Source organism: Saccopteryx leptura, chromosome 4 (genome assembly GCF_036850995.1).
Source record: "Saccopteryx leptura isolate mSacLep1 chromosome 4, mSacLep1_pri_phased_curated, whole genome shotgun sequence".
Lineage (NCBI taxonomy): Eukaryota > Metazoa > Chordata > Mammalia > Chiroptera > Emballonuridae > Saccopteryx > Saccopteryx leptura.
This window is the reverse complement of record NC_089506.1, coordinates 118,460,826-118,482,853: the sequence shown is the minus strand read 5'-3', so window position 1 is coordinate 118,482,853 and position 22,028 is coordinate 118,460,826. Positions and strand designations below refer to the sequence as shown.

The 22,028-nt window shown below is 48.7% G+C and overlaps 1 non-coding gene and 1 pseudogene across 1 annotated transcript; one reads left to right on the top strand and one right to left on the bottom strand.

Moving 5' to 3' along the window:
• Window positions 1-4,311: 4,311 nt before the first annotated feature.
• On the top strand, window positions 4,312-12,679 carry LOC136404436 (uncharacterized protein C2orf72-like; annotated as a pseudogene).
• Window positions 6,943-7,049, bottom strand: LOC136404602 (U6 spliceosomal RNA). The gene has a single exon (XR_010751324.1). It is a non-coding gene; the product is annotated as a U6 spliceosomal RNA (small nuclear RNA).
• Window positions 12,680-22,028: the final 9,349 nt, after the last annotated feature.

The following is a 22,028-nucleotide window of genomic DNA, read 5'->3' as shown; positions in this document are numbered from 1 at the left end:
CCTGCGTTGTTCAGGGGGTCTGGGCTGTGCTTCTCGACCGGGCTGCTCCTGGGCTCCTGAGAGAGTGCCGTGCCTTCAGACACCTGGGGGCTCCCAGTGCCAACGTGCTGAGAACCTCCTGGGCCCGACCCAAGGGAACAAATTACAGAAGCAAAAGAAGGGCTCTTGGAGTTTAGGAGAAAGAGAGAAAGAGAAAGGTAACGCACCTGAGGGAGGGGGACAAGGAGGGGGCGGGGTGGGAAAGGCGAGGGCCGCTCCCCAGAGGGAGAGTCAGTCAAGTCAGCATTTCTACCGAGTTCTGCTTGAGTGAACATAGGAAGCAAATTGTTTCAGAAGTCCTAGTTGCAGTTGATAGCTCTGTTGGAAACCGCAGAAATCAGAAAAAGCCCTTTTTTTTTTTTTTTTTTTTTTCTGAAGCTGGAAACAGGGAGAGACAGTCAGACAGACTCCCGCATGCGCCCGACCGGGATCCACCCGGCACGCCCACCAGGGGCGAAGCTCTGCCCACCAGGGGGCGATGCTCTGCCCATCCTGGGCGTCGCCATGTTGCGACCAGAGCCACTCTAGCGCCTGAGGCAGAGGCCACAGAGCCATCCCCAGCGCCCGGGCCATCTTTGCTCCAATGGAGCCTTGGCTGCGGGAGGGGAAGAGAGAGACAGAGAGGAAAGCGCGGCGGAGGGGTGGAGAAGCAAATGGGCGCTTCTCCTGTGTGCCCTGGCCGGGAATCGAACCCGGGTCCTCCGCACGCTAGGCCGACGCTCTACCGCTGAGCCAACCGGCCAGGGCAGAAAAAGCCCATTTTATGACATGCTCTAAGGCATGGACAGAAAGGAGGAAGAAATATTCTTGGCATACAGACTTTTATTTAAGGTCTTTGTCGTTTCCTGTTAATTTAATACCCGAGCCTTTACTTGTAAATAAGGTCGGTAAAGATAAATGTCACTGGCCCTGGACTCTGACCTTTGTTTGACTCCCACCCCCTCTCTGATCTGTCCTTGATCCCATCACTGGAAAGTTTGGAATTGTTAACCTGGAAATTTAGAGTCAGAGAACAAAAAGAGTGTGTGGGTTTTCGACAAGCCTTGTGAGAAAGCACAAAAATAACAGCACCCCTGAGGCTTCCTTGCCTAGTTAGCTGCTGGGTCTTCCTCTCTTCTTCAAAGAGGGAACTTCAACAGGTCAATTCCCTTCCCACTCACTTGGTAGGAGTCCCGTGGCTCTGCCACTCTCTCAGCTTATGTCAGCCAGGCTGTGCTTTGCTGGCACTGCCCTGAACCATTTCCTTAGACAAGCGTTACTTAAACAAGTGATTTAGTCCTTCCTACTCGCTCTTGTTGAACACGCCTGTAAAGTAGTTATTTCGCTTCCTCTTACAGTGTTTTCAAAGAGGGGCTCTATGTGCTAAATTTACTCATTCTAACTTAGCTGGAAATCAAAACCCAAGTTCAAAGTTTCTTCTCTTTGATGCTTTAAAAATATCATTCAACTATCTTCTTAAACCCAGTGTTGCTGTTAGGAGATCACAAGCCAATCTGATTTCTGTTCCTCCCCCAGCCCTATGCTATCCAGCTGCCTGGAAGACAGAAGCGCTACTCAACAAATACAGGCTGAGCGGCTGAATCACTTGAGCTGGTGCTGGAACCCAACCCTGATCCAGCCCAGGGCTTCTTCCCACTTCAAATCTTGGACTTTACCCACCTGAGCCTCTGGATCTCTGCTCCAGGCAGTGTGTCCACAGAGGCAAGAGGTCATATTAACTAGAACCCCAGCAAAGACAGGACTCTTCCAAACATTGGCTAAAACACCTGCTGGATGATCAAGAGACTTACGGCAAGACTGCTTGAGCATCTTTGAATCCCCAATGCATGCACACAGTAGGTGCTCAAAAGAGGTCTGGGTTTTTTTTTGCGTTTTTCTGAAGCTGGAAACAGGGAGAGACAGTCAGACAGACTCCCGCATGCGCCCGACCGGGATGCACCTGGCACGCCCACCATAGGGCGACACTCTGCCCACCAGGGGGCGATGCTCTGCCCATCCTGGGCGTCGCCATGTTGCGACCAGAGCCACTCTAGCGCCTGGGGCAGAGGTCACAGAGCCATCCCCAGCGCCCGGGCCATCTTTGCTCCAATGGAGCCTTGGCTGCGGGAGGGGAAGAGAGAGACAGAGAGGAAAGCGCGGCAGAGGGGTGGAGAAGCAAATGGGCGCTTCTCCTATGTGCCCTGGCCGGGAATCGAACCTGGGTCCTCCGCACGCTAGGCCGACGCTCTACCGCTGAGCCAACCGGCCAGGGCCAAAAGGTCTGTTTTATTGAATGGACAGACAGACTTTCCAAGAGGAGATGGCTCAGCATAATGCCAGGAAGCAGGAGACTGGGTAACTAGAAGAGCTGGATGAGGGTTATATGGTGAAGGTGAGAGCTGAGTATTAGTGTGTTCTTGACCTCAAGGGCCTTTGTCTCTACTTGGTAACAGAAGGGAAGAGCCTTGATTGTTACTGTCCAGTGATGCAGTCACTAACCACATGCAGGTAATTTACATTCAATTTAAATGAAATACAGTGATACCTCGGTTCTCGAACATAATTCGTTCCGGGAGAACGGTCGAGAACCAAATTGTTCGAGAACCGAAACAATGAAACCCATAGGAAATAATGGAAACTGGATTAATTTGTTCCAAGCCCCAAAAATATGCCTATTTACTGGTGCTTTCTCACAAATAACGACTTCATTGATGCTGTCACCTGCTAACTCTTTTTCTTTAATGAAAATAAGAAGCAGCTTCTCCATTTCCTCCATTATCTGAGGCCTTTGCTTTGTTAACAATGTAACACCTTTGGCAACATTGGCAGCCTTTATAACAGCTTTATTCTTAAGGAAAGTTGAGATAGTAGATCTTGGCATGCCATACTCAGCAGACAGATCTGAAACACGTGTGCCCTGTTCATATTTGGCAATGATTTCTTTTTTCAGCTCAATCGTTGTTCTCACAGCTTTCCGCTTACCTTTGTCTGCATTACCACTTCTGGCTTTCTTTGGACCCATGTCTAAGGGTTAAATTCAGTGTACAAAGCGTGCACAAAGCGTGAGTCTCTCCACAAAGCGTGAGTCTCACCACAAAGCGTGACTCTCACCACAAAGCGTGACTCTCTCCACAAAAACGTGATTCTCTCTCTCCACAAAGCGTGACTCTCTCCACAAAAACGTGATTCTCTCTCTCCACAAAGCGTGACAAAGCGTGACTCACACTGATGACGCAGGCAAGGCGCGCTCGGCCGAATGAACGCCATTCAGCTCAACTCGGCTAATCTCGGACGTTCGAGTTCCAAATATTTGTTCGGATTCCAAGACAAAATTTTCTCGAATTTCCTGGTCGAATACCGATTTGGTCGAAAGTCAAGGCGTTTGAGAACCGAGGTATCACTGTAGAAGGGTGAACTCAATTTCTCTGGTGCACTAGCCAGATTTCAAGTGCTCAGCAACAGCCACACGTGGCTAGTGGCTACTGCAGATAATGTGAAACACTTTCATCATCCCAGAATGCTTTGTTGCCAAAGCTGACCTAGACCTTCAGCACTGAAGGAAATGCATTCCTACTCTGACTCGGCCTACTGACACCCTCCTGCCCCCTTTCTTCACCGGACAGAGATCAGAGCCCCATCACTGCCCCACTTCCGCCCCCCAGATGTTCTGCTCCACCTGCAGCAGGACCCTCGGAGTTTTTGGTTTATACCCCTAGTGCCAAGGGCAGTGCCCTGCCTCTTACAAGGGTTTGTTGAAATAAATGCTAATGGCCCAAAAGGTGAGTTAAGTGGCAGAAGTAATAGAAGACATCACTGGTTCCTGGTTTTTCTCACCTCCTTACCCCCTTCTCTGTTGCCCACTGCCACCACCTCAAAGCAGCACCGTTAGGGGCGGGCCCTGGCCCTAGAATTCCTGTCCCCAAACCATATAGACTCCTCAGACATATCTGCTCCAGGTCTCAATATGATCTAACTTGTGAGGGTATATTTGTTCATATGATAATTTTCTGTGTTCCTCTCCGTTTTGCTGCCCCGCACATAGTAGATGCTCAGTAAGTATTTATTGGATGGATGGATGGATGGAGAAATGGGCTCAGACCACACTCCAACCCACCCTGGTCTGCTGCATGCACTGCAGGAGGCGCCACCCTTGGAGGGCTGGAGAGAAAGACCCTGCCCTCTGCCCGCCGCCCAGCAGCAGCGCAGCCCGCCGGCCCGCGGGCTGGGGGTCGCGCTGGAACAGCCCTCGGGGGCGTGTCCTCCCAGCGCGGCCGCAGAGGGCGGGCAGCGAGCATGGAGCGCGAGCTGGAGGCGCTGGCGGCGCGGCCCGCGTTCCCGGCGGAGCCCCCCTTCCGGGCGCTGGGGAGGCGGCAGGCGGGCGCGGGCCGGTGCTGCTAGTGGGCGCGCTGTGGGAGCGGGAGCAGAGTTGCGCGCTGCTGCGGGACTTCACGCGGGCGCTGTTCCCGCCGGAGCCGGCGGCAGGCAAGCCGGGCGACGGGGTCGCGCTGGGCGGCGGGGGCGCGCGCGACCCGCTCGCCACTCGTCCTCGCGCTGTGTCGCGTGGAGTCGCTGGCCGTGGAGAGCCACGGCGCCGCCTGCGGGAGATGCTGCGGGACGTCCGCGACCGACGGGTGTCGGGCGCCGGCTCGTCGGGGTGTTGGTGGCTGAGACCGTGTCCGAGGACGCGGAGGCCCCGGAGCTGCGGCTCCTGGAGGCGCTGCTGCGCGCGGTGTTCGGCCGCTAGGCAGGGGGCCCTGTGCACGCGGCCGTCTACTGCCCGGGCCACTCCGCCTCCAGCCTGGCCGCCCAGATAGCTGCCAGCAGGGCCCTGCAAGCCGCCAGGGCCGCGCGACCAGGTGAAGGGGCGCGAGGCCCGGGAGTGCAGGGGCGGGCGGCGGTGGGGGCCATTGCCACTCTTTAGGCCAGCCCCCCTCTTGGTCCGCGGAGGTAAACCAAAGCCCTCCGAGGGATGGTGCCGGCCTTTGAGCCTCCCAGCTGCCGCGGAGCAGACCCCGCGCCTGGGGTTGGGTCTGTCCCGGGACGATCCTGAACGCGTGGGAAACAGGGGCTCAGGAAAGCCGCGGGGACGTGCAGAAGGCAGGGAGGTCGGTGGAGGGACAGGCTTGTTCTGGGCTATTCAAAGATTTGGGAGCTGGAGGGGGGGGGGAAGCTTTAGGTTTCACAAGTTTCACGACGGAATTAGAACCGAACCGGGGCCGGAAGGAGGGAGTTGGGAGTTGGCGGCGCCAGGAGCTCCCTAGGACGCTGCGCAGCTAGAAAAGCAAAGATGCGGGAGACTCAGTGTGTGGGCGCCGCTGGGTCATAGGAAGAGGGCAAGGAACAGATGCGGGACTTGGAGGTGTGGGGAAAGGATGTGAGGGACTGACCGAGGGCTCAGAATTTTCTAGTCCCTCTTCGCCACCCACCCTGGTTGTGCAACTGCTGCACAACCCCTGAAGTGTGGGGAGGAAAGTGGGGGTCTTTTTCTGCTGCCGTCCTCAAAGGGTCGGAATCTCCCCCATCCCGTACACAAGGTCTTCCAGGAGCTTTCCAGAGCCCTCGGATTAAATACGACGTGAAGTACAGCCGATCCGGCAAGCGAGGCGCTGCGGGGATGTTCTCCTGCACCCCCTTGCTCCCCCTACGCCCGGCTCGCTCTTCTCCAAGCCCCCAGCCTGCCCTCCAGCCTCTGCCAAACCTGGTGAAGACAGAGGCTGTGCTCTGCCTCCCTGGGCACTGCCATGTTAATCAGCTACCTAGAGATACCAGACTTGCAGGGGGAGGGGGGTTGTCCAGCAAAGAGACCTGGTCCTTTGATGTCACAGACCTACCTGCCAGCCTGGTCTGCCTGGGTGAAGGCCATCCATCTAGGCTGTGGAGCCTGCCCTAACCATCCCCCACCCCTCCATTCCCACAGCCCTCACATATTCTGCTGTATATGTGAGGAATCCGGCTAAATATGAAACTCCACAACCTGTACCCTGAAAGTCATGGGGAATGTCCTGAGGTGGATTGTCGTTCTGATTGTTAATGCCAGATTATTCACTCACTGTCCTGGCCCCACGTGAAAATATTTTCGACACTCCTCACCCCCTTTCATGAACCAGTGCCTGGAAAACTGTCTGGGCCCTTAGTTTCTTAGGGCTTCCCATTCCCAGGGACTAGCTTTTAATTCCCCAGAGCCAAGCCTGCTCTGACCTCCTAAGCTTTTGTACACACACTGCAGTTGCCTGGAATGAAAAGCCCTTTCTCTCATTCCTCCCCTTCACCTGCCCAACCCCATCTCATCATTCAGACCGTGTTTTACTCCTCCAGGAAGCCTTCCATAACACTCCCCCCCCCACACGCTCCTTTGCAAATCAAAAGTAAAATTTCATAACTTAACTCTGCTTTCTAATCTCTTACCAGATGGTCTGTCACTTTCCCTTATGAGTTGAATCACAACCCCATTTCCCGGCACCTGCCTGGCACGCAGAATCCTTGCCTCTTTGTAAACACTGAATCAATCTCTGCTACCTCAAACTCATTCCTACTTTTATAAAAACATACTAAATAATATGGATGAAAGGTCATGAATGTAATTCTAACTTGTCTATTCATTTCTTCTGGGATTTTGCAGTGGGCACCACCAGACATTCCTATTACTGAGGTTTTGCTAGCAATTGTGTCCAGCTTTTTAAAGTCTCCCAATTTCCTTCCTTACTGCCTTGTAGATATTCATATACTTTTAGGTTGGCTGCCTCTTGGCATGCCCCTTTACCCAGTTTATGCCCAATCCAGCTGCCTTTGTGTTAAAAAACTAAGAATCCGGTCTTGTTAGAACTGGGGACATATTAAGAGTGCATAAGCCCCTAGTAAAGAAAAATGAATGAGGATTTCCTGTGTTTTACTGCCCAGAGTCTTTATTTATTTATTTACTTTTTAAAAAATATGGAACGCTTCACGAATTTGCATGTCATCCTTGAGCAGGGGCCATGCTAATGTTCTCTGTATCGTTCCAATTTTAGTATATGTGCTGCCGAAGAGAGCACCTGCCCAGAGTCTTTAGAAAACAAAGAACTGCTGGAGCTACCTAATTCCGATGGCAGGGGCTCTCAGGTGTTCCCCAGTGACTTAGGTGGTACTATAAGAAGGAAACGAGAATCAGCCTATGAGTGTTTTGTGTGTGATTATCAGAAAAGATGAAGTCTATTCATATTAAGAAATAGTTTGAACTAAAAATCAGGGGGAATTACTGCTTCTTGAATATTTTCTTTGGTGCTATGTAATTGTAATTCATTTCATGTCATTCTTTTTTTTTTTTTTTGTACTTTTCCGAAGTTAGAAGCGGGGAGGCAGTCGGACAGCCTCCTGCATGCGCCCAACCAGGATCTACCCAGCATGCCCACCAGGGGGCGATGATCTGCCTATCTGGGGTGTTGCTCCGTTGTTGCCGCTCAGGCCACAGAGCCATCCTCAGCGTTGGGGCTAACTTTGCTCCAGTGGAGCCTGGGCTGTGGAGGGGAAGAGAGACAGAGAGAAAGGAGAGGGGGAAGGGTGGAGAAGCGGATGGGCACTTTTGTATGCCCTGGCCAGGAATCGAACCTGGGACTTCCACAATCCAGGCCAACGCTCTACCGCTGAGCCAACCGGCCAGGCTTCATGTCATTCTTGTCACTGTCATTTCCCCAGCATGGCCTGGGAGCCACATCTAGGGTAGAATCATGAAGCTGCTAAATGGAGGCAAGGGAGAAGGGACTGGGAAAAATCTACACCCTATGGTTTTTGTGAGGATGAAATGAAGCAATTCTGTTTTGTGGGGTTTTTTTTTTTAAGTACAAAAACTTTACCCCATTTTGCAAATCAGAATCTTTGTTTTTAATCAGACAGTTCAAACTAGGACAGTTGACAGTTGAAGTGGATCTAGGGCAGTTGACAGTTGAAGCTCTTGGTTTGCTGAACAGAACGTCTGTGCCATGTCAAGCACCCTTGACCTGCTGTCTCTGGGACTTTGTGTTCCTTCTAGCGGAAGGAGTCTGGGAGAGACCCAGCCTCCCGGCCTTGTTGATGTGCTTCTCCTGGGGTCCTTGGAGCCGGGGAAAGGACCCGTATGCCACCTCCCCCAGTCGCCCAGCTCTCGGTGAGTGTGTCGCCTTCCTGACCTCCTGGAATCTGAGGGCCGGGTTCTTGGGATTATAGGAGTGGTCACATGCACATAGGGACATTAGGGAGAGAGAGGACTGACATCCGTGGAGCACAAGCCATGGGTACAGGGTAAGAATGAGCAGTATGAGGTGCCCCCGCCACCAAGAAGCCAGCACACAGGCTCAACCAACAGAGCTCTCGCCCCAGGAGTCCCGCCTAGTGAGGGCAGTGTGGGCAGAGCTGCTCTGCAGGTGTGGGCCAGGTGCGTGGTCTCACGGAGCAAATGACATTTGAGTGAAGGTAGGGGGGCATTTCTTAGAAATGGGAATATTTAAAGAGGGGGCATCATGAACAAAGGCTTCACAGCATGATGTCATGCTCAGAAAAGGGACCCCTGTGAAGAGCGCCAGGGGTGAGGTGCAGAAGGAGACAGGTGAGGGCTGGGGCTGAAGCAGAGAGCTGGGACCAAACGGGGATCCCGGACCGAGTCTCAGAGACAGTGAGCCACTGGCGATTTCTGAGCAAGGGTGTGGGGACGGACCAGGGGTGTGTTCAGAGATGTGGCGGGACCGTAGGAGCAGGGAGCCGCCAGAGGCAGGGTCCAGCTAGGAGGGGGCTAAGTAGTCCCAGGAGGGACAAGGAGCATCCTGGACCCAAGGGGGACATGTTGGAATGGAGAGGAAGGAGCTCGCCAGCCCAGGAGCCATTTCTAAGGCAAGGGAGAAGGAAAACGGAGAGACAGTGAGGTGCACGAGGCACTTGGTAGGCTGAGTGTGCTGTGATCCAGACGGGACTTACCATCTGCTGCTTAACCAGGAGGACACGTTCTGAGAAATGCATCTTAGGTGATTCTGTCGCTGTGCGAGCATCACGTTGTGCACTCACGCACACCTGGACGGCCTAGCCTGCTGCACGCCCAGGCTGTGTGGGAGAGCCTGTTGCTCCTGTGCTCCGAGCCTGTGTAGCACATTGCTGTAAAAACGACACAGGATCAAATCAAGAGCAACGGTACAGGTAGAAAGCGTACACTCTAAAATCACGATAAGCAGTATAGAAAACACATAAACCAGTAGCAGAGTCGTCTGTTAACATTATCGAGTCTTAGGCACTGTTCATACTTTTTATGCGCCGCACCTTGATATGACTGGCAGCCGGTGGGTTTGTTCACAACAGCATTGCCACCAGGCCATAGGAGTTCTTAGCTCCATTATTATCTCATGGGACCACTGTTGTATATGCAGCCTGTCATTGACCGAAACGTTGTTATGGGACACGTGACTGTCAGGGGAGCAGATTGTAACTTGTTGAATATGCATGATCCCCCAAAGTGTTCTGAACAGTACAGCTTTGTTACAGAAACAGTGAGCAGTGCTGTAAAATGAACTTTTATTGTGTCCCTTTCTAAAAGAAATCATTATTTGATGTTATCAGTCTTCTATTGCCGAATAACAACTTACTGCAAACTTATTTGCAGCTTACAACACCTGTTTATTCCCTCACACTTTCCGAGGGTCTGGAGTCTGAGCACAGCTTGGCTGGGCCGTCTCTTCAGTGCTTCGGAAAGCTGCCGCAAGGTCGGGGGCTGCGTTCCCTGTTGGAGCCCGGGTCCTCCTTCCAGCTCACGTGGTTGTCGCAGAGTGCATTTGCTTGCCACTGTAGGGCTGAGGTCCCTGCCTTCTGGTTGGCTGTCAGCTCCCAGGGGCCCCCCAGTTCCCTCCTCTCACAGGTTGGGGACTCTCTAGGCTTCTACAACGAAACCAAATCGCAGGAGTGATGCTTTGTCACCTTTGTCATAGAAAGTGCCACATCAAGGGGGTGACTAGCCTATCATGCCCACAGATCTCACCCACACTCGGGAGAGGGCTGTGCAGGGTGAGCACACCGTGGGTGGGGGTTTTTGAGGCCATTTTAGAATTCTACCTGTCACAGTTGAAAGCTCAACAAATGTAAAGGAAAGGACACAGATATTTAAAAGTCATTCAATTCTATCCACCACTCAAAGGTAAATACACATCCATATTCAGGGTGGACCAGTCTGTCCATCTATCTATATCTTCTTATGCTATTTAAATTTTGATAAATTTACTCAATATAGTATATAAATCACCTGTGTCAGATATTTAAAATATTTAATTGGGAAAATGTTAACTTTGACCTCTCCTTTATCATTTTGGTTGTATCTGGAAACTAAAGGAAAAAAAATCAAAGGAACCAAATTGTATTATGTAAATCTTTGATAACTTTCCTCTGTAGTGTATTACAAATTGCTTCATCTCCTATAGATGGTGAATGTATGAGAAACAAATTGCATTAATAGACTATACATATGCACTTATAATAGCTATAATAATATGGGAGTATATGTACATACATATAAACATTTGTACACGCATTTTTTTTTTACAGAGACAGAGTCAGAGAGAGGGATAGACAGGGACAGACAGACAGGAATGGAGAGATGAGAAGCATCAATCATTAGTTTTTCGTTGCGCATTGCGACACTTTAGTCATTCATTGATTGCTTTCTCATATGTGCCTTGACTGTGGGCCTTCAGCAGACCGAGTAACCCCTTGCTCGAGCCAGTGACCCTGGGTCCAAGCTGGTGAGCTTTGGCTCAAACCAGATGAGCCCTCACTCAAGCTGGCGACCTCTGGGTCTCGAACCTGCATCCTGGGCATCCCAGTCCAACACTATCCACTGCGCCACCGCCTGGTCAGGTGATATACACGCATTTTTGGAGTCTGCTTCATCAACAATATACTATCACGGTGCAGTATTCCATGGCAATAACTATATCAGCGACATCTTTTATCTTTTTTTAATTTTTTTGAGATAATTGTAGATTCACATGCACTTGTAAGAAACCATACAGAGAGATCCTATACATACTTCTCCCAGTTTCCCCCAGTGGTAACATCTTGCAAAGCTTTGGGGTGATATCTCAAGTGGGAGATCGACACTGAAACAATCCACGGATCTTCAGAGTTCCCCAGTATTGCTTGTCATCCTGTGTGTTTCGTTCTATGGAACTGCAGACATCATTTTGAATGCTTGAATCCCGTTATGTGGGCGAGCCAGTTCATTTATCCAATGTCTTTGTTGGACTTTGACTCAGTTACAATGTAAATGATTTCAGTTCCAGGTAAAGAAACTGTGACTCAAACTAGAGCAAGCAGCAAGGGCGTTCATTATCTCACCTGAGAGAACATCTGGGTGGGTTCTGCGCTAGGGCTGGTTGGTTCAGGGGCCCCGCGACCCCTTCAGGGACTCTAGCTCCTTCTCTCTGCGGGGTCATCCTCGCGTTGTTTCATCCTTTGTCTGGTAGCAAGATGGCTGCAGCACTTCCACTAATTATTCCTAATTACTTCCTTAGGATAAAATCCTAGAAGTGGAATTGCTGGGTCAAAGGGTATGTACATTTTTAAGGTTTTTGATGTGTATTTTGTTGTGTGTGTAGGGGTTTTTTTTGTGTGTGTATTTTTTTTTTCTTAAGTTGGAAACGGGGAGGCCGTCAGACTGACTCCCGCATGTGCCCGACCGGGATCCACCCGGCATGCCCACCAGGGGGCGATGCTCTGCCCATCTGGGGCGTCGCTCTGCCGCAACCAGAGTCATTCTAGCACCTGAGGCAGAGGCCACAGAGCCATCCTCAGCGCCCGAGCAACCTTTGCTCCAGTGGACCCTCGGCTGCGGGAGGGGAAGAGAGAGACAGAGAGGAAGGAGAGGGGGAGGGGTGGAGAAGCAGATGGGCGCTTCTCCTGTGTGCCCTGGCCGGGAATCGAACCCAGGACTCCCGCACGCCAGGCCGACGCTCTACCACTGAGCCAACCGGCCAGGGCCTGTATGTGGTTTTTTAAAAAGATAACCACTGTGGCCAGTTTGCTCCCTGTTGTTGCTAGCGCTCTCATGAACGGACTGTGTCTCCCGATGATGGGCTGATTCCCTCTCTTCTGTTCCAGGTAACTTGCAGGAACCCGAAGACGGGCTGGTGCTGACAGCCATACTTCCCAAAGGAGACTGAGGATCTGGGAAAGGGGTCGGGAGGCTGCGGTGGGGCTGCCCACATGCCCTCTGAGCCCGCTGGAGACTCCAGATGAGGTCAAGCCTCCAGCTGCTCCAGCTTCAACCTGTAGGCTGGGGGCTGGCTCTTTCTGCATGCTGACCCAGGCCTCCATGTTGATCTTGGGATGGTGGTCGCTGCAAAGGCCCCGCCTTCCAGGGGGGCTGCACATTGACAGTCACCAGCGAGGCAGCAGGACTTACTAAGCTAAGCTGGAACTAGGAAAATGTATCGTCTGGAAATCTGCCCCCCACCACACATTTGGTCACTCTGGTCACAGTGAGGTTGTTCTTTCTCTCTGTGCCTTGGTTTCTCTGTGCCACGGCATCATGGCTGGCTACTTGGAGGCTCTGTGGTGCTGTGGCATTCCATGGTTGTGTGCATGAGCCTCCGTCATTTCAGGAACATCTGGAAAGATCTCTGGACCGGAAGTCATCAGATTGGGGGGAAAAGGGGATCCTTGGACCTGTCACTCAACCAAGGGCCTGGCTACCACTCCAGGCAGCACTGGAAGTGTGTGTGTGTGTGTGTCTATGTGTGTGTTGGGAGGGTCATTCTGCCTATGTGGCAGCCCTGGCACTTAGTGGGCATCTCACATTGTGTAGGACAATCTCCAACAGCACAATTGTTCCACTCAAAAGGCCAGAAACTCTGGATGAGCCAGTCTCTTCTCCCTGTCAACTTCTAGGTGAGTCCCTTAGAGCAGAGAGTGACCCTCCTGGGATCTTGGCTCCTGAGCAAGCTGGACTACACTGCCCCCTGGGGGTTGGGGGTGGGGAGGCAAGATGCTCCCTGTGCTGCGGGCCCAGGACAGGATTAGCCCTGCACACCCGTGAGAAGAAAGGGCCTCTTTCTTCCTCATGTTGATGTTGACTTTCTTTGCCAAGTCTTTTGAGAATAAGGAAGCTGGGAACTGTCCACGGTAACAAACAGACGGAAAGTTAGGCTATGGATTAATACCAAGACATAGGATGTGCTCTTAATCTCAGATCTAACCCATGGTCAAAGCCAACCCAGCCCAGACGTGCCAAATGCCTGAATCCTTTTTTCTCTACCTATGAGTCAGACAGGATCAATGGTGTTCCCTTAAAAGCTGGGAAGCCTATCTATTCACGCTGAGATGAAATTCTGCATTACCTCCCTTCCTCGCCTGCCCAGTCTTTAGAATGGCAAGGACAGCTCCTGATTTTCCCTAGAAGGAAGTACTGTCTACAGGAAGTAGCTCAATTCATGCATGCATGCATGATTGACTCAGTGGACATGCAGTTGTGCCTACTGTTTGCCCAGCATTCTGCCAGGTGCTACATAACTTCCTTGAGCTATTTCTGCTCTCTCTCTGATGGTGCCAACATGTGGACTGGGAAACCTTCTGTGTCAGAGGAGCTTGTGATGTTAAGGAGGACCCCTCACTGCTCTATGCCTCAGTTTATTTTCTGCAATAGGAAGGCTAAGCCTTATTGGTGTGAGGGCAGGTAGGATAACACCTTACATGGAGTGGGTTGATGACATGTGTCATTCTAATAATGCAAAGCCAGCTCACCCACAGAAGGACCCAGATGACTTCCCCTGCACAAGAATGAACTCAACGAGTGACTGTTGATTTTGTTTTAAAAAAGGGAGACTGGTATCATTGAAGCTGCTATGTTCTTCTATGTATCCATTCATTTCTTTGTCATGATTTGGTTAGGATTTTATTATTTTGGTGGGAGGAGGGGCTTTTCTTAAGTTAGAAAATTGTCTAAGGCAGACATCACCAGGCAGCAACCTCTGCTGTATTTAAAAACCTATGAGTTCATTGCCAATATTTGAAACCTGGGGGAATGCACATACAAAAGCTTCTTTTCTGGGTGGAGGGTGGGGTGTGCTGTCATCTCCATTCTGCTGTCATTCCAGCCACCCACACGTGAGCCCTTCTCCACCCCAGCCCACCCTTTCCCACACTTTCCTCATATGTGCCCCCTGCCTGGTTCTTGTCCTGGTGGGCATTTGAGTTTGCTAGCCTGTGCTATAAAGGCTGATTTGCACATTTTTTATTACCTTCAGTATTTCCTGTGAATAGTGGAAGAGAGAAGGTCTTTTCTTGACAGATTTCCTGCCTCCTAACTGATAAGGATGGGACTAAGATCCAAGATCCTTCCAGGCCCATCGTGGCGGCCGTGAGACACAGCTAAGATAAGCACCACTCTTTAGGGACAGCCTAATTGCTGTTTCCTAGCAGACAGAAGAGTTCAGTGCAGGGAGGAACCTTGGTGGTAGGACACTTTTTTTTTTTTTTTTTTCATTTTTATTTTTTTTTAATTTATTCATTTTAGAAAGGAGAGAGGGGGGGAGAGGAGAGAGAGACAGAGAGAGAGAAGGGGGAGGAGCAGGAAGCATCAACTCCCATATGTGCCCTGACCAGGCAAGCCCAGGGTTTCAAACCGGCGACCTCAGCATTTCCAGGTCGACGCTTTATCTACTGCGCCACCACAGGTCAGGCGTGGTAGGACTCTTATAGGGACTGTTAATAGGGCCTGAAAGCTGAGGCAGGCCTGTCTGAGAGGAGAGGCCCCGGGTACATTGGTGGGGCCTCCAGATGTTATGGTGTAGCTTGTGAGAAACTGAGGCAGAGCCCAATTTTGATTAAAATTAAGAGAGCTTTTAATAGCTGACCAGCTGACACTCTGCTTGCACTCCAGGCAGGGAAGCAAGGAACAGCCCCACGGCCGGGCGGAGAACAGTATTTAAAGACAAAAACCACAGAGTTACAGTTGCTTCAGCATGTTTGCATATCTTGCAGAAGCACACGTTGTTCTAAAGATAATAAACAGCCTTCCTGTTAATTCTACAAAAGTTGAAGTATGAAAACCGCATCCTGCTTGTGCCAGCAATATTAGATCTTCCAGGGGTCTCAAACTCGTGGCCCGCCCACCAATTTTGTGCGGCCTGCAGACTAATCAGACTTCGTGGATTAGTCTGCGGGCCACACAAAATTGGTGGGCGGGCCGCATGCGGCCCGCGGGCCCGAGTTTGAGACCCCTGTTAAGACCCTGCACAAGCTTGTCAAAAATTTTCCACTTGCAGCTGTGGCTATAAACCAGTTCCTCTTAAGCTATAAGCTGAATTGAGTCAGGGGTCCTCAGCATGGGCTGGCACGCCAGCACATTCCCCACTAGTTTTACTGGGGAATCAAATCATTGTTTCCTTATTGGTATGGACAGGCTGTGTGTGCCCTTAGTACTAGAAGCTTTATGGCTTGAATTCTTCTAAACCTAAGTGTTCTCTTCCTCCTTTTCCTGAATAGTAATAAACCTGCACAGACCTTCTGCAACTTACATAAACTCTTATGTTTTATAAACTTTTTTAACTATTCAGAAATAATTGGCTTTTATAACAATTTACTTTCTTCCTTTTTCGTTCAAAAGTATTTTTATACCTTATACCTTTTATTATCAAAACTAAACAATTTTTTTTAGTTAGAATTCTTAATTTTGAAAGTCTTAACTTCTAGTGACAACCAAGCTGGCAATAATTAATTTTTCTTTAAAGTATACTTCCGTTTGGAGGTGTCCTCCCTCTAAGTAGCTAGTATTCATAGGTTAAGTATAAGCACATATATATTTTTCATTACCCTGTAGCTTCCCTTCTAGCAAAGGGACTTATATCTCCCTTCAGTATGACTCATGGTAGTACATGCATTAACCCTTAAGACAACTTGTTCTGGCTTTCCTTTGAGTTTAGTTTTCCTCCCTCCCTAAAGTCCCATTAGTCCAATTAAAAGAAGGTCCTTAGTTTCTTCAGGCATTAGCCATGCGTAGACTAGCCAGCTTCTGGTTTGTGGCTGGAGCAGGGCATGCTGTCCTTCTCAGGGTCAACTTAAAAGGGTTGGTGGGGTCAGTCTCCATTGGCTATGAGGGTGTCTCTGCTGGGACTGCAGGCTTCAACTGGCTGCGGTGGACCCAGGCGGGCATGCCTTCTACCTTGGCAGCAGTGGGAGTGGTCAGGATCACAGTGTGTGGACCTGTCCACATGGAAGTCAGTCCTTGGGTGGTGTACTTCTTTACCCAGAATGAGTCCCCAGGCTGGAAGAGATGTAGCAGATTTCATGGTAGTGCTGGAATCACCTCTCGGACAGTCTTTTGGACAGCATGCTGAGTAATCTGTAGACCCTGTAAGTACTTAAGGAAGGAGTGGTTACCTAACTCAGCTTTTATTTCCTCTCTGAGTTTTGGTAGGAAGGGAGGGGGTCTCCTAAACATTATTTCAAAAGGAGTGAATTTTTCCCTGTAAAGGGTGCACCTCGCCCTAAGGAGGGCTAAAGGGAGTAAGGTGGGCTACTTTTCACCGGTTTCAAAAACAAATTTGGTTCAAGTTTCCTTTAAGATTTGATTCATGCATTTTACCTGCCCTGTACTTTGGGGCCTGTAGGCACAATGTAATCTCTAATTAATATTGAGTGCCTTTCCTATTAGCTGCGAGATCTTGGATACAAATGCAGGCCCATCATTAGACCCAATATTAATGGGCAAGCTAAATCTGGGAATAATTTTAATAGCTGTTACTGCAGTCTCATTTCTAGTAGGAAAGACTTCTACCTATCCTAGAAAGGTGTTAATTACTTCAGTAAAATCTATTTCTAAATGTTCACCTGGGAAAGTTCCTCTCCCTGTTTCTCTTTATATTTTCTTTACTTTGCTTAGTATTTATTTAGGCACAGACTAAACACTCGGACATTATGCCTTCTGCAATAGATTCTAAGTCTGACTTTTCTAATTATTTCTTCTTATTCTTAGTCATCCCTTTCCTGTCGGCAAAATGTTTTTCTAATTGGTTGCAAAGAAACCTTTTGCAACAAGGATTCTAGTAAAGTTACTAAAATTTCCTAAAAACCCCACTGGTCTTAGGGCTATCTTATTGGTAGTGTCATCAGCTGCTTGGTTTTTCTTGAGTTTCTAGGGAGTCCCCCTGTTTTGGTGCCCTAGACAGTGGATGAAGGCCACTATTTCAGGGGAGCAGGCTCCTGTATTGCTGGGGTGAGGGTTTGAGCTTCATCTTTGCTGGTTCTTAAGTCTTCTCCTGATGGCCCCTCTTCGACTGTGCCTGTCTTAGGTTGTTCCTGCCTTCAGGAATCTTACCCGTCTTTGGCTAACCAGCCATCTTAGGGCCAAACAGAGTTAGTTATGTGAGTGAGGGAGGAGCAATGTCCCTTCCGAAATGCTTAGTTTTTAGCAGCTGACGTTTCTACCTTTTTAAAAAAACTTATAATACATTTCCTTTTAATTTCTAGAGCTGAATGTTATGTAAAGGCTAAGTTGACTGTGTTAGTATCTTCTGGCGCCTCTAGGTCTAGAGGTGCATAGACTCTGTAAGCTTTCTATAGTCTAAGAAAGCTGTGGTGGTCTTCCAAGGATCCTGAATAACTTCTGACACCTTAGACAAACTTATGGTTCTTTTTCTTCCTCGAGATGGTCTTGGTTGTCCTAAGTGAGGCAGCGTATATACAGTACAGAGTCTAACAGTCCTGTTAAGACTTGAGGCTTCCCCGAGAAGGGATTCTGAGCTTTCTAATTCTATAGGTCACTTGGAAAAAAGGATTTAAACTATTTCCTATTACATCTATGCCTCAAATTCTAAAGATCTAGTTAAAAGCACTAGCTGAAATGACCAATATTTCATAAAATAAAGCTTATACTCAATTATAAATCTATCTTACATTCTAAGGAAACGTACCTTACTTATGCTATATAACTTTATGCACCCTAACAGATAATGTCTAAGAGCTCAAGATAAACAGATTTCTGCTCACATCCTTTAGCCCTTTTAATCTGGGCACAAAACTTAAATGTTTCCTACTACCACAATTAGTCATCTAATTTATATTTTCTTTTTTCTACCTATTATGTTGAGAATTCTACTATTAAGCCATTTAATAGTAATATTTGTCACTCTGGGTTTGGTGGCCTATCATTGAACAATACTGAATTATTACATTAATAATCATTACATATAATACATATTCCCTAATATTTAAACCAAGATTTCAACATCACAGGACTATGAAATAGCAAAAACAAAAAAGGAGAATTAACAAAAGACTTGAAATAGCATATGCATTTCGAATATAGAAAATATTTTTTTTCTACAACAGATTCTTGGTAAAAACAAAAGGAAGTCTTTGTATTTGGCAGACTATACAATTCTATATGCCTTATTATTAGTACAATTCACCATAAGAGGATTATAAACTACTAGCTCTTGATGCATTTGATAAAAATCACATTTTTTTCTGAGTTGTTAGCAGATCTTCTCTAGCCTTGTCAGCTGACTGTTTGTACCACTTCAACTCTTTCTTCAAATTTCCGTTTTTAGTTTCTAAACGCAATTTCTGGGTATAGACATCTGGAACATTCCCAGCATCTTGAAGTTTGGTTACTCCCTTCTGCATTAACTCAGACCATTCCGACTGAAGATGAGTTTCCAAAAGTGCCATAGTTTTATAATTCCAAGGGAATCACAGGACCCATAGGAGCAAAGGTGGCATCATTGATAGAATGCGTGTGACCAAAAAGTGAGTGCACACATTTCCTGGTTCTTGCAGCCCATATAAACAGGGTCTTATCTGCAAAACCTGTGAGAAGAGTGTTGGAGTTGCGCCAGAACTCAGTGCTCTTCACGGACCCTTCATGTCCATACAAAGTGCATCTGCATCTTTCACTATTAACATCCCAGATTTTACTGGTGTTATCCAAGGAAGCAGACGCCACGGAATTACCACGGGAATGCCACGTGCAAGACCATACAGCCTGTTTGTGTCCTTCAAAGGTCAAAATGCAGTTGCCTTTGGACATGTCCCATAACTTAACTGTCGTGTCAGCACTTGATGTTGTCAGTATGTTGCCACTGGGATGAAAGCAGCAGCTGGAAAGCCAGCCAGTGTGGCCAGTTCCTGTGAAAAGCATGTTGCCTGTGGGTACTTTCACTGCCTTCCAGAAGTAGTGCGCCCCCAGGAGATGAGAATGTCTTTGTGGGGGTGCAGGCAGATGCAGCTCACTGGAAGTTCATGAAGTCTTCATATGCTATTCAGCTTGTAATCAAATTTTTCTGGATGAGATTTGCCCTCACAGAAATACGGGTTTAGATTTTGCTGCTCCCAGATGGTCTTAGGTTTCATTTCTTTAACGCTGCCGGTAAGTCTCGTTTCAGGGCTGGCGGCAGATGACCAACCGCAAAGGAATGTCTGACGTCACAAGCCGAGAAGTCCTGGATGATTGAAAACCGCTAGAAGTTAAACATACTCAAACTTCCATAAAAGACCATCCTTTGTCCGGCAGCCAATCAGATGATGCCCCATGACCCTTCCTCCTTCCCCTCCCCTAACCCTTAAAAAAGCAGGTCTTAGGCTGCGCCTGTCGTGACTCTCCCTTACGAGTCAGCCCGCAGGGCTCCCTTCTTCCTCTCAATACAGCCTGTTACACTGGTCTTTTCGGACTCCAATGGCTTCTAATGGGAAATTCTGAATTCTCTGAGAGTCTTTTGACCGGCTGGACTGCTCTGTCTCTGTCTCTTTGCAAGGGGGCAGCATGTTAAGTCTGGTGCTTCTCAGGTCACACCTTTATAGTTGGTTCATAAGACGCATAATGGAACTTCAACCCTTCGAGGTCATTAACTAACTTTTTTTCTTGGACTATTATGGCTAAAGCCATGAGTCTAGAAGGGGCAGTATTCCCTAAATCTTCTCCTAGGGTCTGGTTCTAGGTATGGAGGTGGGGATTCCCTGGAGCCAAAGCGGGGGTGGGGGTTGGGGGTGGGGTGGGGCTGTAGCCAGGTGGTGGTAGCCCTTAGCTTACTGTGCTGTTAAAATCTTTTGTTTTAATCACTTGGCACAGCCCTTGAGCCAAGAAAAAAAGGTTTCTTTGTTATACAATGTAAGGGAATCCGGTCAGGGTGCCTGAGATTCCCTGTGCCCCAGGGGGAGGGGCAGGTGCCCGGAGGTGTGAACAGAGCCTGCCGCTTCTGGCTGCCTTAACTTTCCCTACCCCTGCTGCCTCTGCTGCTACACTTGGCCACATCCTGGCTATGCCACCTGCTTGCGGGTAGGTGCCCGGTGATAGTGTGCTAGACAGCCTGTGCTTTCTCTGGGTCTAGCAATTCTTGATTTGGCCAGTCTTCTCTAAAAGTTGGCCATTTTAATTTATAGAGAGTTTTCAGTGTAACTTTAGACACTTTTTACATTATTGGAAAATCTAATTTTGAAATTCTTAAGCATACATTTTAGTGGGATTTGCCTCTTTTGCAGTTTGGAGGGTGGGAGGCAGTCTTTGAGCCACTTTGGCTGCTCAGTGAGAACATCAATCCAAATCTGTATATATGGAATGTTGTAGTAATATAAGGTTATAGTAATTAAATATATAGAAATATAAAAATAGAGAAGATATATAAAATTAAAATGATATTTAAAATAATTATTAAATAAAGTTATGCCATTTGGATAGGAATTAATATAGTAGCTTGGTGCCATAACTCTGTAATGTGATAAACAGACTGACTTACAAGCAGAGCCCAGTTAGTATGTGTGTTATACCTAGATAAGAAGTGGCTTGGTGTTACATTAACTTACAAAGTTAATGTAAATAAGAACATAATAAAAAGTAGTTTGATGTAAACATTTCAGTAGATTGTCATAGAGGGGTTTCCCTGTGAGGAACTCCCAAAAAGGTGGTTTGAGGTGATAATCCTGTAGATTGACACCTGTTAGAAGGCACTGGCTGGAAAAGGTACTAAAGCTGAGGGGCCCCCTGCTGCAGTAGTCTCCCAGACTCCAACGTCGGCCTGGACTTCTCCACGCCACTCTGGGCCCTGACCAAAGACAGCCAAGAGGAGCACGCCAACAGGGCCCCCTTAAGCTGTACCCAGGCACGCCAAAAGGATTTGTGAGTAATAAATTGCCTGTGTGATTATTGCAACTAATTTGTGGGTCGGTCATGTCTTTCCTCCGGTAGCAGTTGGTGTCAGCACTGATTAGTAGCATCGTCATAGCCGCCTCAAGAGTAGTCTCGAAGAGGCTGCCAGCCCTGCTGATAAGCACGGGGAAGTCGAATCAGGGGCACCTGATCAACATAGAGCTTGGGCTCTACTGGGACACGGAATTTGGTCGGGGTGTCCAGGACATCTGAAGATGACTGATTGAACCTGATAAGCAAGAGAGATATTAGTAGATCCTTCGGAAGGCCAGTTCCCAGGTGTGGGGCACTGGCCACTCTAACTCGCACAGAGTGCATAGTTTCCTAGAGCTAACAGTTGCTCTGTAGTCTGCAGCTCATTTCTTGAAGTCCTGGAAATTATTCAAAAAACATTCAAGAGGCATACACGAAGCAGACTGACTCATATTGATGGACTTGACGAGGTCTAGACCGAGAAAGACAACTAGACAAACACTGCCCTGAGAAAGTATAGACAGACAAAAACTAAACCTGGGATCACTGGCCACCGTCACGTGCCAGGATCGGGTCGTGGAGGATATGCTGTGTCCAGCCCTGTCACAGACCCCCTGGGGGTGCCCCAACCTGTCCGGACCAAGTTTCTTACCGGTAAGATCCTGAGTGGCTCAACTTCCAATTGAATATAGAGATGCTCCTTTGGTTCCCTCAGTTGCCTTGTGCCTGCGACTGAGGAACATCTCTCAGAGATCTCCCCTTAGGCATGGCACCCAAAGGCCCAAATGGGCCCTGGCCCGACCACCAGTGAGGTCTGGTGGTATCTCGCTGGGGCCTCCAGATGTTATGGTGTAACCTGCGAGAAACTGAGGCAGAGCCTAATTTTGATTAAAATTTAGAGAGCCTTTAATAG